This window comes from Pseudophryne corroboree, chromosome 4, assembly GCF_028390025.1.
Source record: "Pseudophryne corroboree isolate aPseCor3 chromosome 4, aPseCor3.hap2, whole genome shotgun sequence".
NCBI lineage: Eukaryota > Metazoa > Chordata > Amphibia > Anura > Myobatrachidae > Pseudophryne > Pseudophryne corroboree.
Genome location: NC_086447.1, coordinates 197,727,562 through 197,750,603, shown reverse-complemented (window position 1 = coordinate 197,750,603; position 23,042 = coordinate 197,727,562). Strand labels below are relative to the sequence as shown.

The following is a 23,042-nucleotide window of genomic DNA, read 5'->3' as shown; positions in this document are numbered from 1 at the left end:
GAGTAGCAATTCAGCTAAAAGAAATTTAGCAGCAGAAACGTTTATTTTCAGGTTTCGCCCTCTAGGACACTTGATGTTCTTTCAGTTTGCCTTATCTTAAACACCAAAAAAGACTTTCCCAATGTCAGACGTAGCTGCAATAGCTCATTTGAGAGAGCATTAGACTGAAGATCTATAAGTCCCTGGTTTGATCCCGGGTTTCGGCATGTTTAGTAGCTGTATTTTTGTTACAGAATAGCAATTTACCAGCAGAATCTTTCATTATAAGGTGTTGCTCTTCAAGAACACTTGATGCTCTTTTTTCCCCAACCTAAAACCCCAAATACGACTTCACATCTGTCACAATTAGCCGAAATAGCTCAGTTGGGAGAGCGTTAGACTGAAGATCTAAAGGTCCCTGGTTCGATCCTGGGTTTCGGCATATTTAGTTGCTGTTTTTTTTGTTACAGAATAGCAATTTAGCAGCAGAAACTGCCGTGTTCAGGTTCTGGTCTTCAAGAACATTTCATGTTATTACAGTTTGCATTATTATTAGCCCCAATAAAAGAATTTCTTATTAGTAGAGCTTGGCGAAATAGCTCAGTTGTGACAACATTAGACTGAAGATCTAAGGGTGTCTTGTTCAATCCTGGGGTTTAGCATGGTTGGGTGTTTGCTTTTGCTACTGAATAGCAATTTAGCAGCAAAAACTGTTGTTTTCAGTTTTTGATCTTGAAAAACATTTTATGTTATTTCAGTTTGCAAAATCTTTAGCTCCAAAAAAAGACATTCTTATCAGTATAGCTTGCCAAAATAGCTCAGTTGTGAGAGCAATAGACTGAAGACCTTAAAATCCCTAGTACGATCGTGGGTTTCCACATGTTTGGGTGTTTGCATTTTGTTACTGAGTAGCAATTCAGCAAAAAGAAATTTAGCAGCAGAAACGTTTATTTTCAGGTTTCGCCCTCTAGGACACTTGATGTTCTATCAGTTTGCCTTATCTTAAACACCAAAAAAGACTTTCTAAACGTCAGACTTACACGCAATAGCTCTTTTGTGAGAGCATTAAACTGAAGATCTAAAGGTCCTGGGTTCGATCCCAAGATTCGGCATGTTTAGTTGCTGTATTTTTGTTACAGAATAGCAATTTACCAGCAGAATCTTTCATTATCAGGTGTTGTTCATCAAGAACACTTAATGCTCTTTTTTTTCCCAGCCTAAAACCCCAAATACGGCTTGACATCTTTCACAATTAGCCGAAATAGCTCAGTTGGGAGAGCGTTAGACTGAAGATCTAAAGGTCCCTGGTTCGATCCCGGGTTTCGGCATATTTAGTTGCTGTTTTTTTGATACAGAATAGCAATTTAGCAGCAGAAACTGCCGTGTTCAGGTTCTGGTCTTCAAGAACATTTCATGTTATTACAGTTTGCATTATTATTAGCCCCAATAAAATAATTTCTTATTAGTAGAGCTTGGCGAAATAGCTCAGTTGTGACAACATTAGACAGAAGATCTAAGGGTGTCTTGTTCAATCCTGGGGTTTAGCATGGTTGGGTGTTTGCTTTTGCTACTGAATAGCAATTTAGCAGCAAAAACTGTTGTGTTCAGGTTTTGATCTTGAAAAGCATTTTATGTTATTTCAGTTTGCAAAATCTTTAGCTCCTAAAAAAAGACATTCTTATCAGTATAGCTTGCCAAAATAGCTCAGTTGTGAGAGCAATAGACTGAAGACCTTAAAATCCCTAGTACGATCGTGGGTTTCCACATGTTTGGGTGTTTGCAGTTTGTAACTGAGTAGCAATTCAGCAAAAAGAAATTTAGCAGCAGAAACTTTCATTTTCAGGTTTCGCCCTCTAGGACACTTGATGTTCTTTCAGTTTGCCTTATCTTAAACACCAAAAAAGACTTTCCAAATGTCAGACGTAGCTGCAATAGCTCATTTGGGAGAGCATTAGACTGAAGATCTATAAGTCCCTGGTTTGATCCCGGGTTTCGGCATGTTTAGTAGCTGTATTTTTGTTACAGAATAGCAATTTACCAGCAGAATCTTTCATTATAAGGTGTTGCTCTTCAAGAACACTTGATGCTCTTTTTTTCCCAACCTAAAACCCCAAATACGACTTCACATCTGTCACAATTAGCCGAAATAGCTCAGTTGGGAGAGCGTTAGACTGAAGATCTAAAGGTCCTGGGTTCGATCCCAGGATTCGGCATGTTTAGTTGCTGTATTTTTGTTACAGAATAGCAATTTACCAGCAGAATCTTTCATTATCAGGTGTTGTTCATCAAGAACACTTAATGCTCTTTTTTTCCCCAGCCTAAAACCCCAAATACGGCTTGACATCTTTCACAATTAGCCGAAATAGCTCAGTTGGGAGAGCGTTAGACTGAAGATCTAAAGGTCCCTGGTTCGATCCCGGGTTTCGGCATATTTAGTTGCTGTTTTTTTGTTACAGAATAGCAATTTAGCAGCAGAAACTGCCGTGTTCAGGTTCTGGTCTTCAAGATCATTTCATGTTATTACAGTTTGCATTATTATTAGCCCCAATAAAAGAATTTCTTATTAGTAGAGCTTGGCGAAATAGCTCAGTTGTGAGAACATTAGACTGAAGATCTAAGGGTGTCTTGTTCAATCCTGGGGTTTAGCATGGTTGGGTGTTTGCTTTTGCTACTGAATAGCAATTTAGCAGCAAAAACTGTTGTTTTCAGTTTTTGATCTTGAAAAACATTTTATGTTATTTCAGTTTGCAAAATCTTTAGCTCCAAAAAAAGACATTCTTATCAGTATAGCTTGCCAAACTAGCTCAGTTGTGAGAGCAATAGACTGAAGACCTTAAAATCCCTAGTACGATCGTGGGTTTCCACATGTTTGGGTGTTTGCATTTTGTTACTGAGTAGCAATTCAGCAAAAAGAAATTTAGCAGCAGAAACGTTTATTTTCAGGTTTCGCCCTCTAGGACACTTGATGTTCTTTCAGTTTGCCTTATCTTAAACACCAAAAAAGACTTTCCAAATGTCAGACGTAGCTGCAATAGCTCATTTGGGAGAGCATTAGACTGAAGATCTATAAGTCCCTGGTTTGATCCCTGGTTTCGGCATGTTTAGTAGCTGTATTTTTGTTACAGAATAGCAATTTACCAGCAGAATCTTTCATTATAAGGTGTTGCTCTTCAAGAACACTTGATGCTCTTTTTTTCCCAACCTAAAACCCCAAATACGACTTCACATCTGTCACAATTAGCCGAAATAGCTCAGTTGGGAGAGCGTTAGACTGAAGATCTAAAGGTCCCTGGTTCGATCCCGGGTTTCGGCATATTTAGTTGCTATTTTTTTTGTTACAGAATAGCAATTTAGCAGCAGAAACTGCCGTGTTCAGGTTCTGGTCTTCAAGAACATTTCATGTTATTACAGTTTGCATTATTATTAGCCCCAATAAAAGAATTTCTTATTAGTAGAGCTTGGCGAAATAGCTCAGTTGTGACAACATTAGACTGAAGATCTAAGGGTGTCTTGTTCAATCCTGGGGTTTAGCATGGTTAGGTGTTTGCTTTTGCTACTGAATAGCAATTTAGCAGCAAAAACTGTTGTGTTCAGGTTTTGATCTTGAAAAGCATTTTATGTTATTTCAGTTTGCAAAATCTTTAGCTCCTAAAAAAAGACATTCTTATCAGTATAGCTTGCCAAAATAGCTCAGTTGTGAGAGCAATAGACTGAAGACCTTAAAATCCCTAGTACGATCGTGGGTTTCCACATGTTTGGGTGTTTGCAGTTTGTTACTGAGTAGCAATTCAGCAAAAAGAAATTTAGCAGCAGAAACTTTCATTTTCAGGTTTCGCCCTCTAGGACACTTGATGTTCTTTCAGTTTGCCTTATCTTAAACACCAAAAAAGACTTTCTAAACGTCAGACTTACACGCAATATCTCTTTTGTGAGAGCATTAAACTGAAGATCTAAAGGTCCTGGGTTCGATCCCAGGATTCGGCATGTTTAGTTGCTGTATTTTTGTTACAGAATAGCAATTTACCAGCAGAATCTTTCATTATCAGGTGTTGTTCATCAAGAACACTTAATGCTCTTTTTTTCCCCAGCCTAAAACCCCAAATACGGCTTGATATCTTTCACAATTAGCCGAAATAGCTCAGTTGGAAGAGCGTTAGACTGAAGATCTAAAGGTCCCTGGTTCGATCCCGGGTTTCGGCATATTTAGTTGCTGTTTTTTTGTTACAGAATAGCAATTTAGCAGCAGAAACTGCCGTGTTCAGGTTCTGGTCTTCAAGATCATTTCATGTTATTACAGTTTGCATTATTATTAGCCCCAATAAAAGAATTTCTTATTAGTAGAGCTTGGCGAAATAGCTCAGTTGTGAGTACATTAGACTGAAGATCTAAGGGTGTCTTGTTCAATCCTGGGGTTTAGCATGGTTGGGTGTTTGCTTTTGCTACTGAATAGCAATTTAGCAGCAAAAACTGTTGTTTTCAGTTTTTGATCTTGAAAAACATTTTATGTTATTTCAGTTTGCAAAATCTTTAGCTCCAAAAAAAGAAATTCTTATCAGTATAGCTTGCCAAAATAGGTCAGTTGTGAGAGCAATAGACTGAAGACCTTAAAATCCCTAGTACGATCGTGGGTTTCCACATGTTTGGGTGTTTGCATTTTGTTACTGAGTAGCAATTCAGCTAAAAGAAATTTAGCAGCAGAAACGTTTATTTTCAGGTTTCGCCCTCTAGGACACTTGATGTTCTTTCAGTTTGCCTTATCTTAAACACCAAAAAAGACTTTCCCAATGTCAGACGTAGCTGCAATAGCTCATTTGGGAGAGCATTAGACTGAAGATCTATAAGTCCCTGGTTTGATCCCGGGTTTCGGCATGTTTAGTAGCTGTATTTTTGTTACAGAATAGCAATTTACCAGCAGAATCTTTCATTATAAGGTGTTGCTCTTCAAGAACACTTGATGCTCTTTTTTCCCCAACCTAAAACCCCAAATACGACTTCACATCTGTCACAATTAGCCGAAATAGTTCAGTTGTGAGAGCGTTAGACTGAAGATCTAAAGGTCCCTGGTTCGATCCTGGGTTTCGGCATATTTAGTTGCTGTTTTTTTTGTTACAGAATAGCAATTTAGCAGCAGAAACTGCCGTGTTCAGGTTCTGGTCTTCAAGAACATTTCATGTTATTACAGTTTGCATTATTATTAGCCCCAATAAAAGAATTTCTTATTAGTAGAGCTTGGCGAAATAGCTCAGTTGTGACAACATTAGACTGAAGATCTAAGGGTGTCTTGTTCAATCCTGGGGTTTAGCATGGTTGGGTGTTTGCTTTTGCTACTGAATAGCAATTTAGCAGCAAAAACTGTTGTTTTCAGTTTTTGATCTTGAAAAACATTTTATGTTATTTCAGTTTGCAAAATCTTTAGCTCCAAAAAAAGACATTCTTATCAGTATAGCTTGCCAAAATAGCTCAGTTGTGAGAGCAATAGACTGAAGACCTTAAAATCCCTAGTACGATCGTGGGTTTCCACATGTTTGGGTGTTTGCATTTTGTTACTGAGTAGCAATTCAGCAAAAAGAAATTTAGCAGCAGAAACGTTTATTTTCAGGTTTCGCCCTCTAGGACACTTGATGTTCTATCAGTTTGCCTTATCTTAAACACCAAAAAAGACTTTCTAAACGTCAGACTTACACGCAATAGCTCTTTTGTGAGAGCATTAAACTGAAGATCTAAAGGTCCTGGGTTCGATCCCAAGATTCGGCATGTTTAGTTGCTGTATTTTTGTTACAGAATAGCAATTTACCAGCAGAATCTTTCATTATCAGGTGTTGTTCATCAAGAACACTTAATGCTCTTTTTTTTCCCAGCCTAAAACCCCAAATACGGCTTGACATCTTTCACAATTAGCCGAAATAGCTCAGTTGGGAGAGCGTTAGACTGAAGATCTAAAGGTCCCTGGTTCGATCCCGGGTTTCGGCATATTTAGTTGCTGTTTTTTTGATACAGAATAGCAATTTAGCAGCAGAAACTGCCGTGTTCAGGTTCTGGTCTTCAAGAACATTTCATGTTATTACAGTTTGCATTATTATTAGCCCCAATAAAATAATTTCTTATTAGTAGAGCTTGGCGAAATAGCTCAGTTGTGACAACATTAGACAGAAGATCTAAGGGTGTCTTGTTCAATCCTGGGGTTTAGCATGGTTGGGTGTTTGCTTTTGCTACTGAATAGCAATTTAGCAGCAAAAACTGTTGTGTTCAGGTTTTGATCTTGAAAAGCATTTTATGTTATTTCAGTTTGCAAAATCTTTAGCTCCTAAAAAAAGACATTCTTATCAGTATAGCTTGCCAAAATAGCTCAGTTGTGAGAGCAATAGACTGAAGACCTTAAAATCCCTAGTACGATCGTGGGTTTCCACATGTTTGGGTGTTTGCAGTTTGTAACTGAGTAGCAATTCAGCAAAAAGAAATTTAGCAGCAGAAACTTTCATTTTCAGGTTTCGCCCTCTAGGACACTTGATGTTCTTTCAGTTTGCCTTATCTTAAACACCAAAAAAGACTTTCCAAATGTCAGACGTAGCTGCAATAGCTCATTTGGGAGAGCATTAGACTGAAGATCTATAAGTCCCTGGTTTGATCCCGGGTTTCGGCATGTTTAGTAGCTGTATTTTTGTTACAGAATAGCAATTTAGCAGCAGAATCTTTCATTATAAGGTGTTGCTCTTCAAGAACACTTGATGCTCTTTTTTTCCCAACCTAAAACCCCAAATACGACTTCACATCTGTCACAATTAGCCGAAATAGCTCAGTTGGGAGAGCGTTAGACTGAAGATCTAAAGGTCCTGGGTTCGATCCCAGGATTCGGCATGTTTAGTTGCTGTATTTTTGTTACAGAATAGCAATTTACCAGCAGAATCTTTCATTATCAGGTGTTGTTCATCAAGAACACTTAATGCTCTTTTTTTCCCCAGCCTAAAACCCCAAATACGGCTTGACATCTTTCACAATTAGCCGAAATAGCTCAGTTGGGAGAGCGTTAGACTGAAGATCTAAAGGTCCCTGGTTCGATCCCGGGTTTCGGCATATTTAGTTGCTGTTTTTTTGTTACAGAATAGCAATTTAGCAGCAGAAACTGCCGTGTTCAGGTTCTGGTCTTCAAGATCATTTCATGTTATTACAGTTTGCATTATTATTAGCCCCAATAAAAGAATTTCTTATTAGTAGAGCTTGGCGAAATAGCTCAGTTGTGAGAACATTAGACTGAAGATCTAAGGGTGTCTTGTTCAATCCTGGGGTTTAGCATGGTTGGGTGTTTGCTTTTGCTACTGAATAGCAATTTAGCAGCAAAAACTGTTGTTTTCAGTTTTTGATCTTGAAAAACATTTTATGTTATTTCAGTTTGCAAAATCTTTAGCTCCAAAAAAAGACATTCTTATCAGTATAGCTTGCCAAACTAGCTCAGTTGTGAGAGCAATAGACTGAAGACCTTAAAATCCCTAGTACGATCGTGGGTTTCCACATGTTTGGGTGTTTGCATTTTGTTACTGAGTAGCAATTCAGCAAAAAGAAATTTAGCAGCAGAAACGTTTATTTTCAGGTTTCGCCCTCTAGGACACTTGATGTTCTTTCAGTTTGCCTTATCTTAAACACCAAAAAAGACTTTCCAAATGTCAGACGTAGCTGCAATAGCTCATTTGGGAGAGCATTAGACTGAAGATCTATAAGTCCCTGGTTTGATCCCTGGTTTCGGCATGTTTAGTAGCTGTATTTTTGTTACAGAATAGCAATTTACCAGCAGAATCTTTCATTATAAGGTGTTGCTCTTCAAGAACACTTGATGCTCTTTTTTTCCCAACCTAAAACCCCAAATACGACTTCACATCTGTCACAATTAGCCGAAATAGCTCAGTTGGGAGAGCGTTAGACTGAAGATCTAAAGGTCCCTGGTTCGATCCCGGGTTTCGGCATATTTAGTTGCTATTTTTTTTGTTACAGAATAGCAATTTAGCAGCAGAAACTGCCGTGTTCAGGTTCTGGTCTTCAAGAACATTTCATGTTATTACAGTTTGCATTATTATTAGCCCCAATAAAAGAATTTCTTATTAGTAGAGCTTGGCGAAATAGCTCAGTTGTGACAACATTAGACTGAAGATCTAAGGGTGTCTTGTTCAATCCTGGGGTTTAGCATGGTTAGGTGTTTGCTTTTGCTACTGAATAGCAATTTAGCAGCAAAAACTGTTGTGTTCAGGTTTTGATCTTGAAAAGCATTTTATGTTATTTCAGTTTGCAAAATCTTTAGCTCCTAAAAAAAGACATTCTTATCAGTATAGCTTGCCAAAATAGCTCAGTTGTGAGAGCAATAGACTGAAGACCTTAAAATCCCTAGTACGATCGTGGGTTTCCACATGTTTGGGTGTTTGCAGTTTGTTACTGAGTAGCAATTCAGCAAAAAGAAATTTAGCAGCAGAAACTTTCATTTTCAGGTTTCGCCCTCTAGGACACTTGATGTTCTTTCAGTTTGCCTTATCTTAAACACCAAAAAAGACTTTCTAAACGTCAGACTTACACGCAATATCTCTTTTGTGAGAGCATTAAACTGAAGATCTAAAGGTCCTGGGTTCGATCCCAGGATTCGGCATGTTTAATTGCTGTATTTTTGTTACAGAATAGCAATTTACCAGCAGAATCTTTCATTATCAGGTGTTGTTCATCAAGAACACTTAATGCTCTTTTTTTCCCCAGCCTAAAACCCCAAATACGGCTTGACATCTTTCACAATTAGCCGAAATAGCTCAGTTGGAAGAGCGTTAGACTGAAGATCTAAAGGTCCCTGGTTCGATCCCGGGTTTCGGCATATTTAGTTGCTGTTTTTTTGTTACAGAATAGCAATTTAGCAGCAGAAACTGCCGTGTTCAGGTTCTGGTCTTCAAGAACATTTCATGTTATTACAGTTTGCATTATTATTAGCCCCAATAAAAGAATTTCTTATTAGTAGAGCTTGGCGAAATAGCTCAGTTGTGAGTACATTAGACTGAAGATCTAAGGGTGTCTTGTTCAATCCTGGGGTTTAGCATGGTTGGGTGTTTGCTTTTGCTACTGAATAGCAATTTAGCAGCAAAAACTGTTGTTTTCAGTTTTTGATCTTGAAAAACATTTTATGTTATTTCAGTTTGCAAAATCTTTAGCTCCAAAAAAAGAAATTCTTATCAGTATAGCTTGCCAAAATAGGTCAGTTGTGAGAGCAATAGACTGAAGACCTTAAAATCCCTAGTACGATCGTGGGTTTCCACATGTTTGGGTGTTTGCATTTTGTTACTGAGTAGCAATTCAGCTAAAAGAAATTTAGCAGCAGAAACGTTTATTTTCAGGTTTCGCCCTCTAGGACACTTGATGTTCTTTCAGTTTGCCTTATCTTAAACACCAAAAAAGACTTTCCCAATGTCAGACGTAGCTGCAATAGCTCATTTGGGAGAGCATTAGACTGAAGATCTATAAGTCCCTGGTTTGATCCCGGGTTTCGGCATGTTTAGTAGCTGTATTTTTGTTACAGAATAGCAATTTACCAGCAGAATCTTTCATTATAAGGTGTTGCTCTTCAAGAACACTTGATGCTCTTTTTTCCCCAACCTAAAACCCCAAATACGACTTCACATCTGTCACAATTAGCCGAAATAGCTCAGTTGTGAGAGCGTTAGACTGAAGATCTAAAGGTCCCTGGTTCGATCCTGGGTTTCGGCATATTTAGTTGCTGTTTTTTTTGTTACAGAATAGCAATTTAGCAGCAGAAACTGCCGTGTTCAGGTTCTGGTCTTCAAGAACATTTCATGTTATTACAGTTTGCATTATTATTAGCCCCAATAAAAGAATTTCTTATTAGTAGAGCTTGGCGAAATAGCTCAGTTGTGAGAACATTAGACTGAAGATCTAAGGGTGTCTTGTTCAATCCTGGGGTTTAGCATGGTTGGGTGTTTGCTTTTGCTACTGAATAGCAATTTAGCAGCAAAAACTGTTGTTTTCAGTTTTTGATCTTGAAAAACATTTTATGTTATTTCAGTTTGCAAAATCTTTAGCTCCAAAAAAAGACATTCTTATCAGTATAGCTTGCCAAAATAGCTCAGTTGTGAGAGCAATAGACTGAAGACCTTAAAATCCCTAGTACGATCGTGGGTTTCCACATGTTTGGGTGTTTGCATTTTGTTACTGAGTAGCAATTCAGCAAAAAGAAATTTAGCAGCAGAAACGTTTATTTTCAGGTTTCGCCCTCTAGGACACTTGATGTTCTATCAGTTTGCCTTATCTTAAACACCAAAAAAGACTTTCTAAACGTCAGACTTACACGCAATAGCTCTTTTGTGAGAGCATTAAACTGATGATCTAAAGGTCCTGGGTTCGATCCCAAGATTCGGCATGTTTAGTTGCTGTATTTTTGTTACAGAATAGCAATTTACCAGCAGAATCTTTCATTATCAGGTGTTGTTCATCAAGAACACTTAATGCTCTTTTTTTTCCCAGCCTAAAACCCCAAATACGGCTTGACATCTTTCACAATTAGCCGAAATAGCTCAGTTGGGAGAGCGTTAGACTGAAGATCTAAAGGTCCCTGGTTCGATCCCGGGTTTTGGCATATTTAGTTGCTGTTTTTTTGATACAGAATAGCAATTTAGCAGCAGAAACTGCCGTGTTCAGGTTCTGGTCTTCAAGAACATTTCATGTTATTACAGTTTGCATTATTATTAGCCCCAATAAAATAATTTCTTATTAGTAGAGCTTGGCGAAATAGCTCAGTTGTGACAACATTAGACTGAAGATCTAAGGGTGTCTTGTTCAATCCTGGGGTTTAGCATGGTTGGGTGTTTGCTTTTGCTACTGAATAGCAATTTAGCAGCAAAAACTGTTGTGTTCAGGTTTTGATCTTGAAAAGCATTTTATGTTATTTCAGTTTGCAAAATCTTTAGCTCCTAAAAAAAGACATTCTTATCAGTATAGCTTGCCAGAATAGCTCAGTTGTGAGAGCAATAGACTGAAGACCTTAAAATCCCTAGTACGATCGTGGGTTTCCACATGTTTGGGTGTTTGCAGTTTGTTACTGAGTAGCAATTCAGCAAAAAGAAATTTAGCAGCAGAAACTTTCATTTTCAGGTTTCGCCCTCTAGGACACTTGATATTCTTTCAGTTTGCCTTATCTTAAACACCAAAAAAGACTTTCTAAACGTCAGACTTACACGCAATATCTCTTTTGTGAGAGCATTAAACTGAAGATCTAAAGGTCCTGGGTTCGATCCCAGGATTCGGCATGTTTAGTTGCTGTATTTTTGTTACAGAATAGCAATTTACCAGCAGAATCTTTCATTATCAGGTGTTGTTCATCAAGAACACTTAATGCTCTTTTTTTCCCCAGCCTAAAACCCCAAATACGGCTTGACATCTTTCACAATTAGCCGAAATAGCTCAGTTGGGAGAGTGTTAGACTGAAGATCTAAAGGTCCCTGGTTCGATCCCGGGTTTCGGCATATTTAGTTGCTGTTTTTTTGTTACAGAATAGCAATTTAGCAGCAGAAACTGCCGTGTTCAGGTTCTGGTCTTCAAGATCATTTCATGTTATTACAGTTTGCATTATTATTAGCCCCAATAAAAGAATTTCTTATTAGTAGAGCTTGGCGAAATAGCTCAGTTGTGAGAACATTAGACTGAAGATCTAAGGGTGTCTTGTTCAATCCTGGGGTTTAGCATGGTTGGGTGTTTGCTTTTGCTACTGAATAGCAATTTAGCAGCAAAAACTGTTGTTTTCAGTTTTTGATCTTGAAAAACATTTTATGTTATTTCAGTTTGCAAAATCTTTAGCTCCAAAAAAAGAAATTCTTATCAGTATAGCTTGCCAAAATAGGTCAGTTGTGAGAGCAATAGACTGAAGACCTTAAAATCCCTAGTACGATCGTGGGTTTCCACATGTTTGGGTGTTTGCATTTTGTTACTGAGTAGCAATTCAGCAAAAAGAAATTTAGCAGCAGAAACGTTTATTTTCAGGTTTCGCCCTCTAGGACACTTGATGTTCTTTCAGTTTGCCTTATCTTAAACACCAAAAAAGACTTTCCCAATGTCAGACGTAGCTGCAATAGCTCATTTGGGAGAGCATTAGACTGAAGATCTATAAGTCCCTGGTTTGATCCCGGGTTTCGGCATGTTTAGTAGCTGTATTTTTGTTACAGAATAGCAATTTACCAGCAGAATCTTTCATTATAAGGTTTTGCTCTTCAAGAACACTTGATGCTCTTTTTTTCCCAACCTAAAACCCCAAATACGACTTCACATCTGTCACAATTAGCCGAAATAGCTCAGTTGGGAGAGCGTTAGACTGAAGATCTAAAGGTCCCTGGTTCTATCCCGGGTTTCGGCATATTTAGTTGCTGTTTTTTTTGTTACAGAATAGCAATTTAGCAGCAGAAACTGCCGTGTTCAGGTTCTGGTCTTCAAGAACATTTCATGTTATTACAGTTTGCATTATTATTAGCCCCAATAAAAGAATTTCTTATTAGTAGAGCTTGGCGAAATAGCTCAGTTGTGAGAACATTAGACTGAAGATCTAAGGGTGTCTTGTTCAATCCTGGGGTTTAGCATGGTTGGGTGTTTGCTTTTGCTACTGAATAGCAATTTAGCAGCAAAAACTGTTGTTTTCAGTTTTTGATCTTGAAAAACATTTTATGTTATTTCAGTTTGCAAAATCTTTAGCTCCAAAAAAAGAAATTCTTATCAGTATAGCTTGCCAAAATAGGTCAGTTGTGAGAGCAATAGACTGAAGACCTTAAAATCCCTAGTACGATCGTGGGTTTCCACATGTTTGGGTGTTTGCATTTTGTTACTGAGTAGCAATTCAGCAAAAAGAAATTTAGCAGCAGAAACGTTTATTTTCAGGTTTCGCCCTCTAGGACACTTGATGTTCTTTCAGTTTGCCTTATCTTAAACACCAAAAAAGACTTTCCCAATGTCAGACGTAGCTGCAATAGCTCATTTGGGAGAGCATTAGACTGAAGATCTATAAGTCCCTGGTTTGATCCCGGGTTTCGGCATGTTTAGTAGCTGTATTTTTGTTACAGAATAGCAATTTACCAGCAGAATCTTTCATTATAAGGTTTTGCTCTTCAAGAACACTTGATGCTCTTTTTTTCCCAACCTAAAACCCCAAATACGACTTCACATCTGTCACAATTAGCCGAAATAGCTCAGTTGGGAGAGCGTTAGACTGAAGATCTAAAGGTCCCTGGTTCTATCCCGGGTTTCGGCATATTTAGTTGCTGTTTTTTTTGTTACAGAATAGCAATTTAGCAGCAGAAACTGCCGTGTTCAGGTTCTGGTCTTCAAGAACATTTCATGTTATTACAGTTTGCATTATTATTAGCCCCAATAAAAGAATTTCTTATTAGTAGAGCTTGGCGAAATAGCTCAGTTGTGAGAACATTAGACTGAAGATCTAAGGGTGTCTTGTTCAATCCTGGGGTTTAGCATGGTTGGGTGTTTGCTTTTGCTACTGAATAGCAATTTAGCAGCAAAAACTGTTGTTTTCAGTTTTTGATCTTGAAAAACATTTTATGTTATTTCAGTTTGCAAAATCTTTAGCTCCAAAAAAAGACATTCTTATCAGTATAGCTTGCCAAAATAGCTCAGTTGTGAGAGCAATAGACTGAAGACCTTAAAATCCCTAGTACGATCGTGGGTTTCCACATGTTTGGGTGTTTGCATTATGTTACTGAGTAGCAATTCCACAAAAAGAAATTTAGCAGCAGAAACGTTTATTTTCAGGTTTCGCCCTCTAGGACACTTGATGTTCTATCAGTTTGCCTTATCTTAAACACCAAAAAAGACTTTCTAAACGTCAGACTTACACGCAATAGCTCTTTTGTGAGAGCATTAAACTGAAGATCTAAAGGTCCTGGGTTCGATCCCAAGATTCGGCATGTTTAGTTGCTGTATTTTTGTTACAGAATAGCAATTTACCAGCAGAATCTTTCATTATCAGGTGTTGTTCATCAAGAACACTTAATGCTCTTTTTTTTCCCAGCCTAAAACCCCAAATACGGCTTGACATCTTTCACAATTAGCCGAAATAGCTCAGTTGGGAGAGTGTTAGACTGAAGATCTAAAGGTCCCTGGTTCGATCCCGGGTTTTGGCATATTTAGTTGCTGTTTTTCTGATACAGAATAGCAATTTAGCAGCAGAAACTGCCGTGTTCAGGTTCTGGTCTTCAAGAACATTTCATGTTATTACAGTTTGCATTATTATTAGCCCCAATAAAATAATTTCTTATTAGTAGAGCTTGGCGAAATAGCTCAGTTGTGACAACATTAGACTGAAGATCTAAGGGTGTCTTGTTCAATCCTGGGGTTTAGCATGGTTGGGTATTTGCTTTTGCTACTGAATAGCAATTTAGCAGCAAAAACTGTTGTATTCAGGTTTTGATCTTGAAAAGCATTTTATGTTATTTCAGTTTGCAAAATCTTTAGCTCCTAAAAAAAGACATTCTTATCAGTATAGCTTGCCAAAATAGCTCAGTTGTGAGAGCAATAAACTGAAGACCTTAAAATCCCTAGTACGATCGTGGGTTTCCACATGTTTGGGTGTTTGCATTTTGTTACTGAGTAGCAATTCAGCAAAAAGAAATTTAGCAGCAGAAACATTTATTTTCAGGTTTCGCCCTCTAGGACACTTGATGTTCTTTCAGTTTGCCTTATCTTAAACACCAAAAAAGACTTTCCCAATGTCAGACGTAGCTGCAATAGCTCATTTGGGAGAGCATTAGACTGAAGATCTATAAGTCCCTGGTTCGATCCCGGGTTTCGGCATGTTTAGTAGCTGTATTTTTGTTACAGAATAGCAATTTACCAGCAGAATCTTTCATTATAAGGTGTTGCTCTTCAAGAACACTTGATGCTCTTTTTTTCCCAACCTAAAACCCCAAATACGACTTGACATCTGTCACAATTAGCCGAAATAGCTCAGTTGGGAGAGCGTTAGACTGAAGATCTAAAGGTCCCTGGTTCGATCCTGGGTTTCGGCATATTTAGTTGCTGTTTTTTTTGTTACAGAATAGCAATTTAGCAGCAGAAACTGCCGTGTTCAGGTTCTGGTCTTCAAGAACATTTCATGTTATTACAGTTTGCATTATTATTAGCCCCAATAAAAGAATTTCTTATTAGTAGAGCTTGGCGAAATAGCTCAGTTGTGACAACATTAGACTGAAGATCTAAGGGTGTCTTGTTCAATCCTGGGGTTTAGCATGGTTGGGTGTTTGCTTTTGCTACTGAATAGCAATTTAGCAGCAAAAACTGTTGTGTTCATGTTTTGATCTTGAAAAGCATTTTATGTTATTTCAGTTTGCAAAATCTTTAGCTCCTAAAAAAAGACATTCTTATCAGTATAGCTTGCCAAAATAGCTCAGTTGTGAGAGCAATAGACTGAAGACCTTAAAATCCCTAGTACGATCGTGGGTTTCCACATGTCTGGGTGTTTGCAGTTTGTTACTGAGTAGCAATTCAGCAAAAAGAAATTTAGCAGTAGAAACTTTCATTTTCAGGTTTCGCCCTCTAGGACACTTGATGTTCTATCAGTTTGCCTTATCTTAAACACCAAAAAAGACTTTCTAAACGTCAGACTTACACGCAATATCTCTTTTGTGAGAGCATTAAACTGAAGATCTAAAGGTCCTGGGTTTGATCCCAAGATTCGGCATGTTTAGTTGCTGTATTTTTGTTACAGAATAGCAATTTACCAGCAGAATCTTTCATTATCAGGTGTTGTTCATCAAGAACACTTAATGCTCTTTTTTTCCCCAGCCTAAAACCCCAAATACGGCTTGACATCTTTCACAATTAGCCGAAATAGCTCAGTTGGGAGAGCGTTAGACTGAAGATCTAAAGGTCCCTGGTTCGATCCTGGGTTTCGGCATATTTAGTTGCTGTTTTTTTGATACAGAATAGCAATTTAGCAGCAGAAACTGCCGTGTTCAGGTTCTGGTCTTCAAGATCATTTCATGTTATTACAGTTTGCATTATTATTAGCCCCAATAAAAGAATTTCTTATTAGTAGAGCTTGGCGAAATAGCTCAGTTGTGAGAACATTAGACTGAAGATCTAAGGGTGTCTTGTTCAATCCTGGGGTTTAGCATGGTTGGGTGTTTGCTTTTGCTACTGAATAGCAATTTAGCAGCAAAAACTGTTGTTTTCAGTTTTTGATCTTGAAAAACATTTTATGTTATTTCAGTTTGCAAAATCTTTAGCTCCAAAAAAAGACATTCTTATCAGTATAGCTTGCCAAACTAGCTCAGTTGTGAGAGCAATAGACTGAAGACCTTAAAATCCCTAGTACGATCGTGGGTTTCCACATGTTTGGGTGTTTGCATTTTGTTACTGAGTAGCAATTCAGCAAAAAGAAATTTAGCAGCAGAAACGTTTATTTTCAGGTTTCGCCCTCTAGGACACTTGATGTTCTTTCAGTTTGCCTTATCTTAAACACCAAAAAAGACTTTCCAAATGTCAGACGTAGCTGCAATAGCTCATTTGGGAGAGCATTAGACTGAAGATCTATAAGTCCCTGGTTTGATCCCGGGTTTTGGCATGTTTAGTAGCTGTATTTTTGTTACAGAATAGCAATTTACCAGCAGAATCTTTCATTATAAGGTGTTGCTCTTCAAGAACACTTGATGCTCTTTTTTTCCCAACCTAAAACCCCAAATACGACTTCACATCTGTCACAATTAGCCGAAATAGCTCAGTTGGGAGAGCGTTAGACTGAAGATCTAAAGGTCCCTGGTTCGATCCCGGGTTTCGGCATATTTAGTTGCTGTTTTTTTTGTTACAGAATAGCAATTTAGCAGCAGAAACTGCCGTGTTCAGGTTCTGGTCTTCAAGAACATTTCATGTTATTACAGTTTGCATTATTATTAGCCCCAATAAAATAATTTCTTATTAGTAGAGCTTGGCGAAATAGCTCAGTTGTGACAACATTAGACTGAAGATCTAAGGGTGTCTTGTTCAATCCTGGGGTTTAGCATGGTTAGGTGTTTGCTTTTGCTACTGAATAGCAATTTAGCAGCAAAAACTGTTGTGTTCAGGTTTTGATCTTGAAAAGCATTTTATGTTATTTCAGTTTGCAAAATCTTTAGCTCCTAAAAAAAGACATTCTTATCAGTATAGCTTGCCAAAATAGCTCAGTTGTGAGAGCAATAGACTGAAGACCTTAAAATCCCTAGTACGATCGTGGGTTTCCACATGTTTGGGTGTTTGCAGTTTGTTACTGAGTAGCAATTCAGCAAAAAGAAATTTAGCAGCAGAAACTTTCATTTTCAGGTTTCGCCCTCTAGGACACTTGATGTTCTTTCAGTTTGCCTTATCTTAAACACCAAAAAAGACTTTCTAAACGTCAGACTTACACGCAATAGCTCTTTTGTGAGAGCATTAAACTGAAGATCTAAAGGTCCTGGGTTCGATCCCAGGATTCGGCATGTTTAGTTGCTGTATTTTTGTTACAGAATAGCAATTTACCAGCAGAATCTTTCATTATCAGGTGTTGTTCATCAAGAACACTTAATGCTCTTTTTTTCCCCAGCCTAAAACCCCAAATACGGCTTGACATCTTTCACAATTAGCCGAAATAGCTCAGTTGGGAGAGCGTTAGACTGAAGATCTAAAGGTCCCTGGTTCGATCCTGGGTTTCGGCATATTTAGTTGCTGTTTTTTTTGTTACAGAATAGCAATTTAGCAGCAGAAACTGCCGTGTTCAGGTTCTGGTCTTCAAGAACATTTCATGTTATTACAGTTTGCATTATTATTAGCCCCAATAAAAGAATTTCTTATTAGTAGAGCTTGGCGAAATAGCTCAGTTGTGACAACATTAGACTGAAGATCTAAGGGTGTCTTGTTCAATCCTGGGGTTTAGCATGGTTGGGTGTTTGCTTTTGCTACTGAATAGCAATTTAGCAGCAAAAACTGTTGTGTTCAGGTTTTGATCTTGAAAAGCATTTTATGTTATTTCAGTTTGCAAAATCTTTAGCTCCTAAAAAAGACATTCTTATCAGTATAGCTTGCCAAAATAGCTCAGTTGTGAGAGCAATAGACTGAAGACCTTAAAATCCCTAGTACGATCGTGGGTTTCCACATGTTTGGGTGTTTGCAGTTTGTTACTGAGTAGCAATTCAGCAAAAAGAAATTTAGCAGCAGAAACTTTCATTTTCAGGTTTCGCCCTCTAGGACACTTGATGTTCTATCAGTTTGCCTTATCTTAAACACCAAAAAAGACTTTCTAAACGTCAGACTTATACGCAATATCTCTTTTGTGAGAGCATTAAACTGAAGATCTAAAGGTCCTGGGTTCGATCCCAAGATTCGGCATGTTTAGTTGCTGTATTTTTGTTACAGAATAGCAATTTACCAGCAGAATCTTTCATTATCAGGTGTTGTTCATCAAGAACACTTAACGCTCTTTTTTTCCCCAGCCTAAAACCCCAAATACGGCTTAACATCTTTCACAATTAGCCGAAATAGCTCAGTTGGGAGAGCGTTAGACTGAAGATCTAAAGGTCCCTGGTTCGATCCCGGGTTTCGGCATATTTAGTTGCTGTTTTTTTGATACAGAATAGCAATTTAGCAGCAGAAACTGCCGTGTTCAGGTTCTGGTCTTCAAGAACATTTCATGTTATTACAGTTTGCATTATTATTAGCCCCAATAAAATAATTTCTTATTAGTAGAGCTTGGCGAAATAGCTCAGTTGTGACAACATTAGACTGAAGATCTAAGGGTGTCTTGTTCAATCCTGGGGTTTAGCATGGTTGGGTGTTTGCTTTTGCTACTGAATAGCAATTTAGCAGCAAAAACTGTTGTTTTCAGTTTTTGATCTTGAAAAACATTTTATGTTATTTCAGTTTGCAAAATCTTTAGCTCCAAAAAAAGACATTCTTATCAGTATAGCTTGCCAAACTAGCTCAGTTGTGAGAGCAATAGACTGAAGACCTTAAAATCCCTAGTACGATCGTGGGTTTCCACATGTTTGGGTGTTTGCATTTTGTTACTGAGTAGCAATTCAGCAAAAAGAAATTTAGCAGCAGAAACGTTTATTTTCAGGTTTCGCCCTCTAGGACACTTGATGTTCTTTCAGTTTGCCTTATCTTAAACACCAAAAAAGACTTTCCAAATGTCAGACGTAGCTGCAATAGCTCATTTGGGAGAGCATTAGACTGAAGATCTAAAAGTCCCTGGTTTGATCCCGGGTTTCGGCATGTTTAGTAGCTGTATTTTTGTTACAGAATAGCAATTTACCAGCAGAATCTTTCATTATAAGGTGTTGCTCTTCAAGAACACTTGATGCTCTTTTTTTCCCAACCTAAAACCCCAAATACGACTTCACATCTGTCACAATTAGCCGAAATAGCTCAGTTGGGAGAGCTTTAGACTGAAGATCTAAAGGTCCCTGGTTCGATCCTGGGTTTCGGCATATTTAGTTGCTGTTTTTTTTTGTTACAGAATAGCAATTTAGCAGCAGAAACTGCCGTGTTCAGGTTCTGGTCTTCAAGAACATTTCATGTTATTACAGTTTGCATTATTATTAGCCCCAATAAAATAATTTCTTATTAGTAGAGCTTGGCGAAATAGCTCAGTTGTGACAACATTAGACTGAAGATCTAAGGGTGTCTTGTTCAATCCTGGGGTTTAGCATGGTTAGGTGTTTGCTTTTGCTACTGAATAGCAATTTTGCAGCAAAAACTGTTGTGTTCAGGTTTTGATCTTGAAAAGCATTTTATGTTATTTCAGTTTGCAAAATCTTTAGCTCCTAAAAAAAGACATTCTTATCAGTATAGCTTGCCAAAATAGCTCAGTTGTGAGAGCAATAGACTGAAGACCTTAAAATCCCTAGTACGATCGTGGGTTTCCACATGTTTGGGTGTTTGCAGTTTGTTACTGAGTAGCAATTCAGCAAAAAGAAATTTAGCAGCAGAAACTTTCATTTTCAGGTTTCGCCCTCTAGGACACTTGATGTTCTTTCAGTTTGCCTTATCTTAAACACCAAAAAAGACTTTCTAAACGTCAGACTTACACGCAATATCTCTTTTGTGAGAGCATTAAACTGAAGATCTAAAGGTCCTGGGTTCGATCCCAGGATTCGGCATGTTTAGTTGCTGTATTTTTGTTACAGAATAGCAATTTACCAGCAGAATCTTTCATTATCAGGTGTTGTTCATCAAGAACACTTAATGCTCTTTTTTTCCCCAGCCTAAAACCCCAAATACGGCTTGACATCTTTCACAATTAGCCGAAATAGCTCAGTTGGGAGAGCGTTAGACTGAAGATCTAAAGGTCCCTGGTTCGATCCCGGGTTTCGGCATATTTAGTTGCTGTTTTTTTGTTACAGAATAGCAATTTAGCAGCAGAAACTGCCGTGTTCAGGTTCTGGTCTTCAAGATCATTTCATGTTATTACAGTTTGCATTATTATTAGCCCCAATAAAAGAATTTCTTATTAGTAGAGCTTGGCGAAATAGCTCAGTTGTGAGAACATTAGACTGAAGATCTAAGGGTGTCTTGTTCAATCCTGGGGTTTAGCATGGTTGGGTGTTTGCTTTTGCTACTGAATAGCAATTTAGCAGCAAAAACTGTTGTTTTCAGTTTTTGATCTTGAAAAACATTTTATGTTATTTCAGTTTGCAAAATCTTTAGCTCCAAAAAAAGAAATTCTTATCAGTATAGCTTGCCAAAATAGGTCAGTTGTGAGAGCAATAGACTGAAGACCTTAAAATCCCTAGTACGATCGTGGGTTTCCACATGTTTGGGTGTTTGCATTTTGTTACTGAGTAGCAATTCAGCAAAAAGAAATTTAGCAGCAGAAACGTTTATTTTCAGGTTTCGCCCTCTAGGACACTTGATGTTCTTTCAGTTTGCCTTATCTTAAACACCAAAAAAGACTTTCCCAATGTCAGACGTAGCTGCAATAGCTCATTTGGGAGAGCATTAGACTGAAGATCTATAAGTCCCTGGTTCGATCCCGGGTTTCGGCATGTTTAGTAGCTGTATTTTTGTTACAGAATAGCAATTTACCAGCAGAATCTTTCATTATAAGGTGTTGCTCTTCAATAACACTTGATGCTCTTTTTTTCCCAACCTAAAACCCCAAATACGACTTCACATCTGTCACAATTAGCCGAAATAGCTCAGTTGGGAGAGCGTTAGACTGAAGATCTAAAGGTCCCTGGTTCGATCCTGGGTTTCGGTATATTTAGTTGCTGTTTTTTTTGTTACAGAATAGCAATTTAGCAGCAGAAACTGCCGTGTTCAGGTTCTGGTCTTCAAGAACATTTCATGTTATTACAGTTTGCATTATTATTAGCCCCAATAAAAGAATTTCTTATTAGTAGAGCTTGGCGAAATAGCTCAGTTGTGACAACATTAGACTGAAGATCTAAGGGTGTCTTGTTCAATCCTGGGGTTTAGCATGGTTGGGTGTTTGCTTTTGCTACTGAATAGCAATTTAGCAGCAAAAACTGTTGTGTTCAGGTTTTGATCTTGAAAAGCATTTTATGTTATTTCAGTTTGCAAAATCTTTAGCTCCTAAAAAAAGACATTCTTATCAGTATAGCTTGCCAAAATAGCTCAGTTGTGAGAGCAATAGACTGAAGACCTTAAAATCCCTAGTACGATCGTGGGTTTCCACATGTTTGGGTGTTTGCAGTTTGTTACTGAGTAGCAATTCAGCAAAAAAGAAATTTAGCAGCAGAAACTTTCATTTTCAGGTTTCGCCCTCTAGGACACTTGATGTTCTATCAGTTTGCCTTATCTTAAACACCAAAAAAGACTTTCTAAACGTCAGACTTACACGCAATAGCTCTTTTGTGAGAGCATTAAACTGAAGATCTAAAGGTCCTGGGTTCGATCCCAAGATTCGGCATGTTTAGTTGCTGTATTTTTGTTACAGAATAGCAATTTACCAGCAGAATCTTTCATTATCAGGTGTTGTTCATCAAGAACACTTAATGCTCTTTTTTTTCCCAGCCTAAAACCCCAAATACGGATTGACATCTTTCACAATTAGCCGAAATAGCTCAGTTGGGAGAGCGTTAGACTGAAGATCTAAAGGTCCCTGGTTCGATCCCGGGTTTTGGCATATTTAGTTGCTGTTTTTTTGATACAGAATAGCAATTTAGCAGCAGAAACTGCCATGTTCAGGTTCTGGTCTTCAAGATCATTTCATGTTATTACAGTTTGCATTATTATTAGCCCCAATAAAAGAATTTCTTATTAGTAGAGCTTGGCGAAATAGCTCAGTTGTGAGAACATTAGACTGAAGATCTAAGGGTGTCTTGTTCAATCCTGGGGTTTAGCATGGTTGGGTGTTTGCTTTTGCTACTGAATAGCAATTTAGCAGCAAAAACTGTTGTTTTCAGTTTTTGATCTTGAAAAACATTTTATGTTATTTCAGTTTGCAAAATCTTTAGCTCCAAAAAAAGACATTCTTATCAGTATAGCTTGCCAAACTAGCTCAGTTGTGAGAGCAATAGACTGAAGACCTTAAAATCCCTAGTACGATCGTGGGTTTCCACATGTTTGGGTGTTTGCATTTTGTTACTGAGTAGCAATTCAGCAAAAAGAAATTTAGCGGCAGAAACGTTTATTTTCAGGTTTCGCCCTCTAGGACACTTGATGTTCTTTCAGTTTGCCTTATCTTAAACACCAAAAAAGACTTTCCAAATGTCAGACGTAGCTGCAATAGCTCATTTGGGAGAGCATTAGACTGAAGATCTATAAGTCCCTGGTTTGATCCCGGGTTTCGGCATGTTTAGTAGCTGTATTTTTGTTACAGAATAGCAATTTACCAGCAGAATCTTTCATTATAAGGTGTTGCTCTTCAAGAACACTTGATGCTCTTTTTTTCCCAACCTAAAACCCCAAATACGACTTCACATCTGTCACAATTAGCCGAAATAGCTCAGTTGGGAGAGCGTTAGACTGAAGATCTAAAGGTCCCTGCTTCGATCCCGGGTTTCGGCATATTTAGTTGCTGTTTTTTTTTGTTACAGAATAGCAATTTAGCAGCAGAAACT

At 37.9% G+C, this 23,042-nt stretch overlaps 29 non-coding genes across 29 annotated transcripts; all 29 read left to right on the top strand.

Moving 5' to 3' along the window:
• The first annotated feature begins 348 nt into the window (after positions 1–348).
• Positions 349–421, top strand: TRNAF-GAA (transfer RNA phenylalanine (anticodon GAA)). Its single transcript has one exon. It is a non-coding gene; the product is annotated as a tRNA-Phe (tRNA).
• An 813-nt stretch (positions 422–1,234) lies between these two features.
• On the top strand, positions 1,235–1,307 carry TRNAF-GAA (transfer RNA phenylalanine (anticodon GAA)). The gene has a single exon. It is a non-coding gene; the product is annotated as a tRNA-Phe (tRNA).
• An 812-nt stretch (positions 1,308–2,119) lies between these two features.
• TRNAF-GAA (transfer RNA phenylalanine (anticodon GAA)) lies at positions 2,120–2,192 on the top strand. Its single transcript has one exon. It is a non-coding gene; the product is annotated as a tRNA-Phe (tRNA).
• Positions 2,193–2,335: 143 nt separating this feature from the next.
• Positions 2,336–2,408, top strand: TRNAF-GAA (transfer RNA phenylalanine (anticodon GAA)). The gene has a single exon. It is a non-coding gene; the product is annotated as a tRNA-Phe (tRNA).
• Positions 2,409–3,219: 811 nt separating this feature from the next.
• TRNAF-GAA (transfer RNA phenylalanine (anticodon GAA)) lies at positions 3,220–3,292 on the top strand. Its single transcript has one exon. It is a non-coding gene; the product is annotated as a tRNA-Phe (tRNA).
• Positions 3,293–4,106: 814 nt separating this feature from the next.
• Positions 4,107–4,179, top strand: TRNAF-GAA (transfer RNA phenylalanine (anticodon GAA)). The gene has a single exon. It is a non-coding gene; the product is annotated as a tRNA-Phe (tRNA).
• An 811-nt stretch (positions 4,180–4,990) lies between these two features.
• TRNAF-GAA (transfer RNA phenylalanine (anticodon GAA)) lies at positions 4,991–5,063 on the top strand. Its single transcript has one exon. It is a non-coding gene; the product is annotated as a tRNA-Phe (tRNA).
• An 813-nt stretch (positions 5,064–5,876) lies between these two features.
• TRNAF-GAA (transfer RNA phenylalanine (anticodon GAA)) lies at positions 5,877–5,949 on the top strand. The gene has a single exon. It is a non-coding gene; the product is annotated as a tRNA-Phe (tRNA).
• Positions 5,950–6,761: 812 nt separating this feature from the next.
• On the top strand, positions 6,762–6,834 carry TRNAF-GAA (transfer RNA phenylalanine (anticodon GAA)). Its single transcript has one exon. It is a non-coding gene; the product is annotated as a tRNA-Phe (tRNA).
• Positions 6,835–6,977: 143 nt separating this feature from the next.
• On the top strand, positions 6,978–7,050 carry TRNAF-GAA (transfer RNA phenylalanine (anticodon GAA)). Its single transcript has one exon. It is a non-coding gene; the product is annotated as a tRNA-Phe (tRNA).
• An 811-nt stretch (positions 7,051–7,861) lies between these two features.
• TRNAF-GAA (transfer RNA phenylalanine (anticodon GAA)) lies at positions 7,862–7,934 on the top strand. Its single transcript has one exon. It is a non-coding gene; the product is annotated as a tRNA-Phe (tRNA).
• Positions 7,935–8,748: 814 nt separating this feature from the next.
• Positions 8,749–8,821, top strand: TRNAF-GAA (transfer RNA phenylalanine (anticodon GAA)). The gene has a single exon. It is a non-coding gene; the product is annotated as a tRNA-Phe (tRNA).
• An 811-nt stretch (positions 8,822–9,632) lies between these two features.
• Positions 9,633–9,705, top strand: TRNAF-GAA (transfer RNA phenylalanine (anticodon GAA)). Its single transcript has one exon. It is a non-coding gene; the product is annotated as a tRNA-Phe (tRNA).
• Positions 9,706–10,518: 813 nt separating this feature from the next.
• TRNAF-GAA (transfer RNA phenylalanine (anticodon GAA)) lies at positions 10,519–10,591 on the top strand. The gene has a single exon. It is a non-coding gene; the product is annotated as a tRNA-Phe (tRNA).
• Positions 10,592–11,404: 813 nt separating this feature from the next.
• Positions 11,405–11,477, top strand: TRNAF-GAA (transfer RNA phenylalanine (anticodon GAA)). Its single transcript has one exon. It is a non-coding gene; the product is annotated as a tRNA-Phe (tRNA).
• Positions 11,478–12,288: 811 nt separating this feature from the next.
• On the top strand, positions 12,289–12,361 carry TRNAF-GAA (transfer RNA phenylalanine (anticodon GAA)). The gene has a single exon. It is a non-coding gene; the product is annotated as a tRNA-Phe (tRNA).
• An 812-nt stretch (positions 12,362–13,173) lies between these two features.
• TRNAF-GAA (transfer RNA phenylalanine (anticodon GAA)) lies at positions 13,174–13,246 on the top strand. The gene has a single exon. It is a non-coding gene; the product is annotated as a tRNA-Phe (tRNA).
• An 813-nt stretch (positions 13,247–14,059) lies between these two features.
• Positions 14,060–14,132, top strand: TRNAF-GAA (transfer RNA phenylalanine (anticodon GAA)). The gene has a single exon. It is a non-coding gene; the product is annotated as a tRNA-Phe (tRNA).
• An 812-nt stretch (positions 14,133–14,944) lies between these two features.
• Positions 14,945–15,017, top strand: TRNAF-GAA (transfer RNA phenylalanine (anticodon GAA)). Its single transcript has one exon. It is a non-coding gene; the product is annotated as a tRNA-Phe (tRNA).
• An 814-nt stretch (positions 15,018–15,831) lies between these two features.
• Positions 15,832–15,904, top strand: TRNAF-GAA (transfer RNA phenylalanine (anticodon GAA)). The gene has a single exon. It is a non-coding gene; the product is annotated as a tRNA-Phe (tRNA).
• An 811-nt stretch (positions 15,905–16,715) lies between these two features.
• TRNAF-GAA (transfer RNA phenylalanine (anticodon GAA)) lies at positions 16,716–16,788 on the top strand. Its single transcript has one exon. It is a non-coding gene; the product is annotated as a tRNA-Phe (tRNA).
• Positions 16,789–17,602: 814 nt separating this feature from the next.
• On the top strand, positions 17,603–17,675 carry TRNAF-GAA (transfer RNA phenylalanine (anticodon GAA)). Its single transcript has one exon. It is a non-coding gene; the product is annotated as a tRNA-Phe (tRNA).
• An 813-nt stretch (positions 17,676–18,488) lies between these two features.
• Positions 18,489–18,561, top strand: TRNAF-GAA (transfer RNA phenylalanine (anticodon GAA)). Its single transcript has one exon. It is a non-coding gene; the product is annotated as a tRNA-Phe (tRNA).
• Positions 18,562–19,157: 596 nt separating this feature from the next.
• Positions 19,158–19,230, top strand: TRNAF-GAA (transfer RNA phenylalanine (anticodon GAA)). Its single transcript has one exon. It is a non-coding gene; the product is annotated as a tRNA-Phe (tRNA).
• Positions 19,231–19,372: 142 nt separating this feature from the next.
• TRNAF-GAA (transfer RNA phenylalanine (anticodon GAA)) lies at positions 19,373–19,445 on the top strand. Its single transcript has one exon. It is a non-coding gene; the product is annotated as a tRNA-Phe (tRNA).
• Positions 19,446–20,260: 815 nt separating this feature from the next.
• On the top strand, positions 20,261–20,333 carry TRNAF-GAA (transfer RNA phenylalanine (anticodon GAA)). Its single transcript has one exon. It is a non-coding gene; the product is annotated as a tRNA-Phe (tRNA).
• An 811-nt stretch (positions 20,334–21,144) lies between these two features.
• On the top strand, positions 21,145–21,217 carry TRNAF-GAA (transfer RNA phenylalanine (anticodon GAA)). Its single transcript has one exon. It is a non-coding gene; the product is annotated as a tRNA-Phe (tRNA).
• Positions 21,218–22,032: 815 nt separating this feature from the next.
• Positions 22,033–22,105, top strand: TRNAF-GAA (transfer RNA phenylalanine (anticodon GAA)). The gene has a single exon. It is a non-coding gene; the product is annotated as a tRNA-Phe (tRNA).
• Positions 22,106–22,916: 811 nt separating this feature from the next.
• Positions 22,917–22,989, top strand: TRNAF-GAA (transfer RNA phenylalanine (anticodon GAA)). Its single transcript has one exon. It is a non-coding gene; the product is annotated as a tRNA-Phe (tRNA).
• The last annotated feature ends 53 nt before the right edge of the window (positions 22,990–23,042 follow it).